Source organism: Macaca mulatta, chromosome 7 (assembly GCF_049350105.2).
Source record: "Macaca mulatta isolate MMU2019108-1 chromosome 7, T2T-MMU8v2.0, whole genome shotgun sequence".
NCBI lineage: Eukaryota > Metazoa > Chordata > Mammalia > Primates > Cercopithecidae > Macaca > Macaca mulatta.
The window spans coordinates 73,638,794-73,647,491 of record NC_133412.1 but is presented as its reverse complement, the minus strand read 5'-3'; the positions used below and the strand labels follow the sequence as shown (position 1 = coordinate 73,647,491).

At 41.1% G+C, this 8,698-nt stretch overlaps 1 pseudogene; it reads left to right on the top strand.

Moving 5' to 3' along the window:
• Positions 1-2,788: 2,788 nt before the first annotated feature.
• On the top strand, positions 2,789-2,886 carry LOC114679828 (U7 small nuclear RNA; annotated as a pseudogene).
• Positions 2,887-8,698: the final 5,812 nt, after the last annotated feature.

Sequence of the window (8,698 nt, the reverse complement as noted above, 5' to 3'; positions counted from 1 at the left end):
TAATCCCAGCACTTAGGGAGGCCGAGGCGGGTGGATCACGATGTCAGGAGTTCAAGAACAGCCTGGCCAAGATGGTGAAACCCTGTCTCTACTAAAAATACAAAAGTTAGCCGGGTGTGATGGCAGGTGCCTGTAATCCCAGCTACTCAGGAGGCTGAAGCAGGAGAATCACTTGAATCTGAGAGGCAGAGGTTGCAGTGAGCAGAGATCACACCACTGCATTCCAGCCTGGGAGACAGAGCGAGACTCTGTCTCAAAAAAAGGAGGTTCCAAACAACGTGCACACACCCTGCAGCTGGGCCTTTTGCTTTTACACGTCATTGCCCCAGAGAAACTCCTGAGCATGTACATAAGGCAAACAGTACAAGGATGTTCACTACAACATGGTCTATAGTAGTGAGAAATTTAAACCTAGCACAAAAATGCGCAAGTTTCCCTGTTTTTCTTTCTTTCTTTCTTTCTTTCTTTCTTTCTTTCTTTCTTTCTTTCTTTCTTTCTTTCTTTCTTTCTTTCTTTCTTTCTTTTTTCTTTTTTTTTTTTTTTGAGATAGAGTCTTGCTCTGTCGCCAGGCCAGAGTGCATCGGTGCGATCTTGGTTCACTGCAACCTCTGCCTCCCGGGTTCAAGCGATTCTCCTGCCTCAGCCTCTCGAGTAGCTGGGACTACAGGTGCACACCACCACGCCCAGCTAATTTTTGTATTTTTAGTAGAGACAGGGTTTCACCATGTTGGCCCAGATGATCTCGATCTCCTGACCTCATGATCTGCCCACCTCAGCCTCCCAAAGTTTTGGGATTACAGGTGTGAGCCACTGCACCCAGCCAAGTTTCCTTGTTTCTTTGGGTCTTCTTTTGTAATATAAGCCTGTTCGCTTAGTTTTCTATTTCCTCTCACTACTTCTGCCTCAAATTCTGTGGTGAAAAAGTTTTTATCTCTAAGACCTTCAAACATACTAGATAACCTAATAATTTCATATTTCTTTAGAGGCAGCCCTCCTGCCCTAAGCAGGACCGTTTGTCATCCAGGCTTGCTGTACAGCTGTCACCCTGTCATGCCAGGGGACCCCTCAGCCTCACTCCTGATCTGCAGCTCCTATTTCCTGAACCCCACATCTTCCTCTGCATCGTGTACTGCCTGGTTTTGGTGGAGTAAAGGCCCTTGGGAGGTAGATTTTTTTGAAATCTTGCATCTCTGAAAATGCTTCTATTTTTTGCTCCTCTTACCTGATAGTTTAATTTTTCAAGTTCAAATCTCAAACTATCTTCATTAGACAATCTGAAAACACTTCCACTACAAAGCACCTAAAAATGCTGGATAAAATAGAACAAAATCATTTAAACACACAGCCAAGCATCCAAGAAAATAGGTAAAAGCCCCAGAGGCTAGGAGAAAACTAAACTCTGGGACCTAGAGTCTATGAGCAACGTGGCACAGTTCTAGGGAGGTTGCCATCTCAATAACCTAGAAGTTTGGTTTTTGTTTACAGCAAGTTAGAAAAAATAGGCTTTGAGTTTACTGGATGCAGAAAATGGAAACTGACATCTCTGCAGAGAGCTGAGGCTTTTAAAGGTGATGTGGGGATAAAAGGGTGAACTAGCAAGACTATATGTCTTGGCCTGGGCTTAAAGTAGGGGGAAAACTCTTGCTTGTTAATTTGTGGTCACTGTATACCATTGTTTGAGATTTGAGTTTCTGCTACCAGCACATTCTGGAAGAAATGACTCCCCTTACCCATCTGATTCTTCTGGCCATACATAGCACCTTTTGCTGATGTCTGGCTTAGGTTAAAATGTGTTGTCTGTAGCTGTGGATTAGGAGAATGTTTCTCAGAGTGTAGGCTAGAGACTACTTGTATTGGAATCTCTGGGGAACTTGTTAAAGATTCAGATTCTTAGGCCTTACCCTAGAGCTAACAAATCAGAACATCCGGGAGACTACATTTTTAACAAGTTTCCCAAGTAGTCCTTGGACACCTTAAAACTTGAGGCCTCTTGATTAAAGCCAAGCTTAGTGACTCTTAGAGGGCCTTTGCTTTCAAAGCTCAGCAGGTCAGTGGAGGAACTGGCTGGAGCTGGTCCTGGACTGATCAAGTACACACTTGATCTCAGCCAAATCACAGGGAAGTGATGAACCGACCAAGTATAAAGAGGCTCCAAACAACGTGCACGCACCCAGCACCTGGCCCTTTCACTTTTAAGCATTGGTGCTCTGGAGAAACTCCTGAGCATGTGCACAAGGCAAGCAGTACAAGGATATTCACTACAACGTGGTTTATAGTAGTGAAACAACTCGGTGGCCCATTAGTGAGATGAAAAATTGTGGTATGGTCAATACTCTAACAGTGAAAATGAATGACCAAATGTATAAAAATCAGTGGATTTCAAAAACTTAATGTTAAGTGAAAAAAACATGTAAGGATATTATTTACATAAACTTTAAATTTTTATAAAGTAACTATCTATTGTTTATAGGTAAAATATATAAATATGGGCTGACTATGCCCCAATTTCAGGAGAGTGATTGCTTCTAGAGATGGAGAGAGAGGACCAGGACTGCGGAGGGGATTTCAATTTTGTTTTTTTAAAAAAGAAGCATATTTTCTGCCCACCCCCTAACCTCACCTCAATTTTTGTCAGTTACTGTTCTTACAGGGTAAACATTTATAAAATTTACATTTTATTTTGTAACTCTAAGTTTTCTATGTTTTGCCTATAGTTGTTTCAAAAATTAAAAACTTTAAAATAGTATTTCAGCTTTGTGACTATGTAAATATTACTAACTAAATAACCAATTGTTACAGCTCTTTTAGAATTTGTCTAGCAGGTTTTCTGTTTTTTTGTTTTTGTTTTTTGGGTTTTGTTTTGTTTTGTTTTACTGAAAAACCCCCATGGAAAAAAAGAGCCAATTAATATGATTGAATATTAATAAATGTAAATTCTCATGCCATTTGAACTGTTGGTCTAAAGAAATCCTTTTGGGCATCCAAAAATGATGAATCCTGTTAATCTCTTGCCGGCTTCTTTCACTTCTTTGGGGTTTCAATTTCTTGTATCCCATGTTGTCCTTTTCCTTGGACTCTCCTTTAATTTTTGCTGGAAAATGTGTTTGAATAATTTTGTCATCCAAGGAATATGAACAGTAAATGTTCCGAGTTCTTGCATGTCTGAAAATGCCCTATGATTGCCTTTAGAAATAACTGGTACTTTGGCAGGGTTTAGATTGTACCAAGCTTTTCTTCCTTGCTAACTATGAGGATGTTATATTACTCATTGTTGTCCAGGATCCAATGTTGTTCATGTCAGGTGAAAGTTCTGTTTCTTCTTCTTTCTAGGAAATCCCCAAGATTTTAGGATTTCCCATTTATATTTGGAGTTGTGAAATTGTGCCAAGATGTGTCTGGATTTTAATTTAATTTGACAAATCTTTACTGATGGCTTCAGGGTGCAAGGCAATGTTCAAGGTGCTGGGCTTCATTAAGGAGCAAATAAAAGATTCCTGCCCTCCTGGAACTTACATTCTAGCAGGAGAGACAGGTCATAAATAATATGCATAATGCATAAGACAATTATATAGTGTGCTAGTATTATATAGTGCTATCAAAAAAAGGAATAAATAGAGTAAGGAGAACTGGGAATGCTAGTGAGGGAAGTTTAATCTTATTATTATTATTATTTTTTTTTTTGAGGCAGGGTCTCACTGTGTTGCCCCAGGCTGGAGTGCAGTGGTGCAATCATAGTTCACTGCAGCCTCGACCTCCCAGGCTTGAGCGATCCTCCAACCTCAGGCTTCTGAGTAACTGGGACTACAGGTGTGCAACACCATGCCTAGCTAATTTTTAAATTTTTTGTACAGATGGAGTATCACCATATTTCCCAGGCTAGTCTTGAAACTCTGGGCTCAAGTGATCCTCCTGCCTTAGCCTCCCAAAGTGCTGGGATTATAAGCGTCAGACACCATGCCTAAGACTTTAACCCTTTTACCTTAATTTTGTTCAGTGAACACTTTCAGTCTTAAAGACTCACATATTTCTTGAGCTTAAGAAAATATTCCGTGACTTCTTTGCGTATTTTCTCTCTTTCATTTTCCCTGTTCTTTCCTAATCAGACAGATGCTGGATCTCTGTGTCTGTCCTTGGCACTCTCTTATGTTTGCTGTCTCTTTGTTTTTCTTGTTCTACATTCTGATATTCCTTGATTCCAGGTCAACTGCTTGATCTTTTGCTGTATCCAATTTATTATTTGGTCCACTTATTGAGTGTTCCCTATTGCAATCCCACTTTTAATTCCCAAGAATCTTTTCTTGTTCTTTGCTTGTTCCTTTCCCATAGTCACCTCTTCTCAGTTCTTGAATGCAGCATCTTCTCAAATTACTCTGAAGATAGTGACCACAATTTTTATAAAGTCTTTCTTTTCTAAACTATCCCTGTTTCCTCCAAGGTCAATTTTTCTATTGGTCCAACTTGGATCTTCTCTTCCATGCTGTTGGTTTTCCTAATATATTTGCAATCTTTGGTTTTCTGTTTACGTTGATGAATAAAGGACTATGTTCATTAGTATGGTAGTTTCCATGAGTGTCTTTGCAGAGATGTGTAAGTCACTGTTAGGCCCCTTCCTTGGCTGACAGAATCATCTGAGGGTTATTTGTAAGTAGGTGGGGCCTATCAAAAGAGAGAACCCCTTTTAGGATTTTTAGGATGTCTGGATGAGAAGCAAACAGTCAGGTTAGAGACATTCACAGTAGTTCACGGGGGCTTTACCCTCTATTGAGGGGTAGGTCTCTTTAGTATTTCAAACTGGGGTCTGCTTCATTCTCAAGCCCTATACCCCGCTTCAAACACTCCATGAGCCACCCTGGGCAACAGAACAAGATCTCATCTCTACAAAAAATTAAAAAATTAGCCAGGTGTGGTGGTGCAAGTCGGTAGTCCAAGACTCTGGAGGTTGAAGTGGGAGGATCACTTGAATTCAGAAATTTGAAGCTGCAGTGAGCTATGATTGCACAACTGCACTCCCACCTGGGTGACATAGCAAGACCCTGTCTCTAAAAAGCAAAACAACAACAACGAAAAACACTCCTTAGGAAGTTTGCCCACTTTCTTTAAAAAACAGTTTTCCTGATTAATCTTGAGCATGAAAGCCATTGCTTCTAGCTATTACATGTTCATGCAGAGAAGAGGATAAGAGCTGACTATCTGAGCTGTTCTCAGTGTTGTTCCTGAATGATCATCCAAAGTCTCCTTCTACTCTTTGCATTTGTTGACTCTGAGCTTGGACCTATCTCCCTTAGGAAGAATTTTGGTGCTTCAGTCGTAATCCTCTATTCTTTCTCCATTGCTGTTTTGTATTTTTCAGTTATCTACTGCTGCATAACCACCCCAAAATTTAGTGGCTTAAAACATTTTAAAAAATGTATCATTTCTCATGGTTCTGTGGGTTGATTATGCAGTTGTTTTGCTTTATTTGGTGTTGAAAGATTCATAATGACACCCTCCCATGGCTAATTTTTAGTGATACCTACTGGCTGGGATCTCAATTCAGGTTGTCAGCCAGGGACCTTAGTTCTTCTCCATGTTAGCCTTTCCACATGGCTGGTTGAGCTTCCTGACAGCATGGTGGCTTAGGTTCCACGAAGGTGCTTTCTAAGAGGATTAAACCCTAATGTACAAGCAGTTTTATAAGCCTCTGCTTACATTTCCTAATGTCTCATTGGACAAAACAAATTACATAGCCAAGTTCAAAGTCAAGTGGTAGGAGAGATGTGGTTTATTAGGGGCACCCAAAGTAACAGCACAATCTTCTATGTATCCTTCACATTTTCTGGTCTACTAGTAGAACCCTTTCCTGTTTTCAAGTACTGTGTTTTTTCTTCTTTAAAAAATGAAACAGAGCTGAGATTGGTGGTGCACACCTGTAGTCCCAGATACTCAGGAGGTTGAAGTGGGAGGATTGCTTGAGCCCAAGAGATCAAGGTCAGCCTGGCAAACATAGCAAGACCCTGTCTCTAAAGGGAAAAAAATGTGTGTGTGCATGTATGTGTATGTATGAGAAAAACACACCTAGCAACAGTCTGGATACTACAGCAACATTGGGTTTTGATTTAGTCCTTGTTCTAATTCACCTTTTTCATACAGAATGTCAAATTATCCATTTCTTTGCTTGTCAAACCATTACATTTTATCCTTACCTATCAATATATAATATTTCTTCTTTCTTGTCAGCCACTATAACTTCACGCTCCCTCTTGCCTCATTTGTATTCAAGCTTTATTATATGAAATCATATTAATAGAGCATTGCTTGAAGGATATTTACCAATTCCCTTTGATCAGAGCTGGCAGATAGATTCAAGTTGGCGTGGGAGAAAACCCTATTAATGAGTACAGTTGGAAAGGATTATGAGGCAATGTCCAGTCTCAACGGGAAAAAGTTCAATGATCATTTGGTGATGTTTGTCCTGGGCTTTGACTAGAAGTGATGGTGTGGGTGCCAAGAAGGTATTTTCATCCCTGTTCCCAGATATTGTAAAATATATCACTGAAAACAAGCCAGAACTTCAGAAAGTTGTTTGTCTGTATATAATTGTTTTGACCACTTAAGTGTCCTGTGTGGCACTTGACAATATGCCAATCACCTGCCTTGAGGATGTTCTGAGAGACAATTGTTCAGAATTTGATTCTATATTCATTGCAGAAGTGTTGCTGAGGATAAACTATATGACATGGTGTTCCCTTTAAGAGGAGCCAGGGAAGAGTTTTTCTGCGCAACGGATCTGTTTTTACCTTATGGACACTGTGAATGTTATAACTGATTATGTTTCCCTCCTTGCTTTGGTTGCTAGGAAACCCAGGACAAAATTGCAGACCTCCTCTGGCAACTGCACAAGACCTTTGAAAAACATTTGACATGCTAACTTTATCTCTCCCATCATTTTATTTTCATATCACTCTTTTTTCTTCAGAACTCCTTCCTTCCCTCTCAATTTCCTTCCCTTCTTTTCCCCCTGCTTTCTTTCTTCATCTCTCCTTTCCCCTCTTCAGTTAACATTAATTGTGCATCTGCTGTATGCCTGGCACTGTGTTAGGGGTTGGACTCACAGTCACCTTTACCTTCCCCCCTCCCAAACCCATGTTAATAATTGCAGCCCTAGTCACAGCACTTGGGGTTACTGGAAAGACTTAGGGAGATTCATGCATCAATAGATTCTTCCAGAGTTTTTTTTCGGGTGGGCTGGGCCCTCCCTGATTTCTTCTTCAGAGAGGATCCTAGTGACCTACACACTAAGCACATCTCCTTGCCCTGGTCTCTCTCAGATCATTTGTTCTGTCCCTATACACCCCATAGATCAATCTGAATGTGCCTCTTGCACATTCATCTAGAGTAGGTAGCCTTTCATAAGTACACAAACACAACTTTTATCAAAAAGATTTTTTTAAAAAGGAGAATGGAAGCATGTGATGAGGGGAAGAGAGTGAATGTTCAGGAGCTGGGGGCTAAAGAGTGAAAGCGGGGCCGACTTCCACTTTACTTTTCCTGAAGATCATTAATCTGCCCAGCCCCACTCTTCCATTGTTCCTGCTTCAATGTGACCAAGCTCCTCAAAGTTCTGCTTTCACTTCCCCTCTGTGGCAGAAACAGGCGTGGTAAGGTGGGGGCTTTGCATTTAATTCCCGATTAGTCAGTTAAGTCAGTGATGTTTGAATTTGCATTATAAAACACTGTGTCTTTCTCAGGTAATTGGCATTGTACAGCCTCTGTGTTTCTATTTTTGTTTCCAGGAAGCTTGGAGTCAAATTTGATGCTTTGTCACAGCTGCAATATTAGCCTTTATGGCTTGCAAGATCAATGCTCCTTAAAAAGCAGAAAACAAAAATCAAAAAACATCTTTATTGTTTGAATGACTTTTTTTTTTTTTCTTTTGAGACGGAGTCTTTCTTGCTCTGTTGCCCAGTTTGGTGTGCAATGATACGATCTTGGCTCACTGCAGCCTCTGCTTCCAGAGTTCAAGTGATTCTCAAGCCTCGGCCTCCCAAGTAGCTGTGATTACAAGTGTGTGCCACCATGGCCAGCTAATTTTTGTATTTTTAGATTTTTAGTAGAGATGGGGTTTCACCATGTTGGCCAGGCTGGTCTCGAACTCCTGACCTCAAATGATCCACCCACCTGGGCCTCCCAAAGTGCTGGGGTTACAGGTGTGACCCACCACACCCAGCCTGAATGCCTTTTTAAAAAGCCATATACAACGCTTTTTCAAACAATAATTTTGGAATTGACCTACACTGAGCAGAAGTTCAGACCTTAGTCTCCTGGGCAATGAGTCGAATGATTAAATCAAAGCATGTCCAAACACCATTGTCTAAGGTACTGGGCATGGAGCTTTGCTGGGGGTCAGCTGTGATATCATGAGTCTAGCTACTTTAAGTCAGAAGATGTGAATTCCAGTTTGCCCTGCGTCTTCTTAGCCATTTGAATTTGGCAAGTCATCTAACTTCTTTGAGCCCCAGTTTCTTTCTTTCTCTCTTTCTCTCTTTCTCTCTCTCTCTCTCTCTCTCTCTGTCTCATCTTTTTGAGACAGAGTCTCGCTCTGTCACCCAGACTGGAGTGCAGGGGTGCAATCTCACTCACTGCAAGCTCCACCTCCCGGGTTCACGCCATTCTCCTGCCTCAGCCTCCCGGGTAGCTGGGACTACAGGCGCCCGCCACC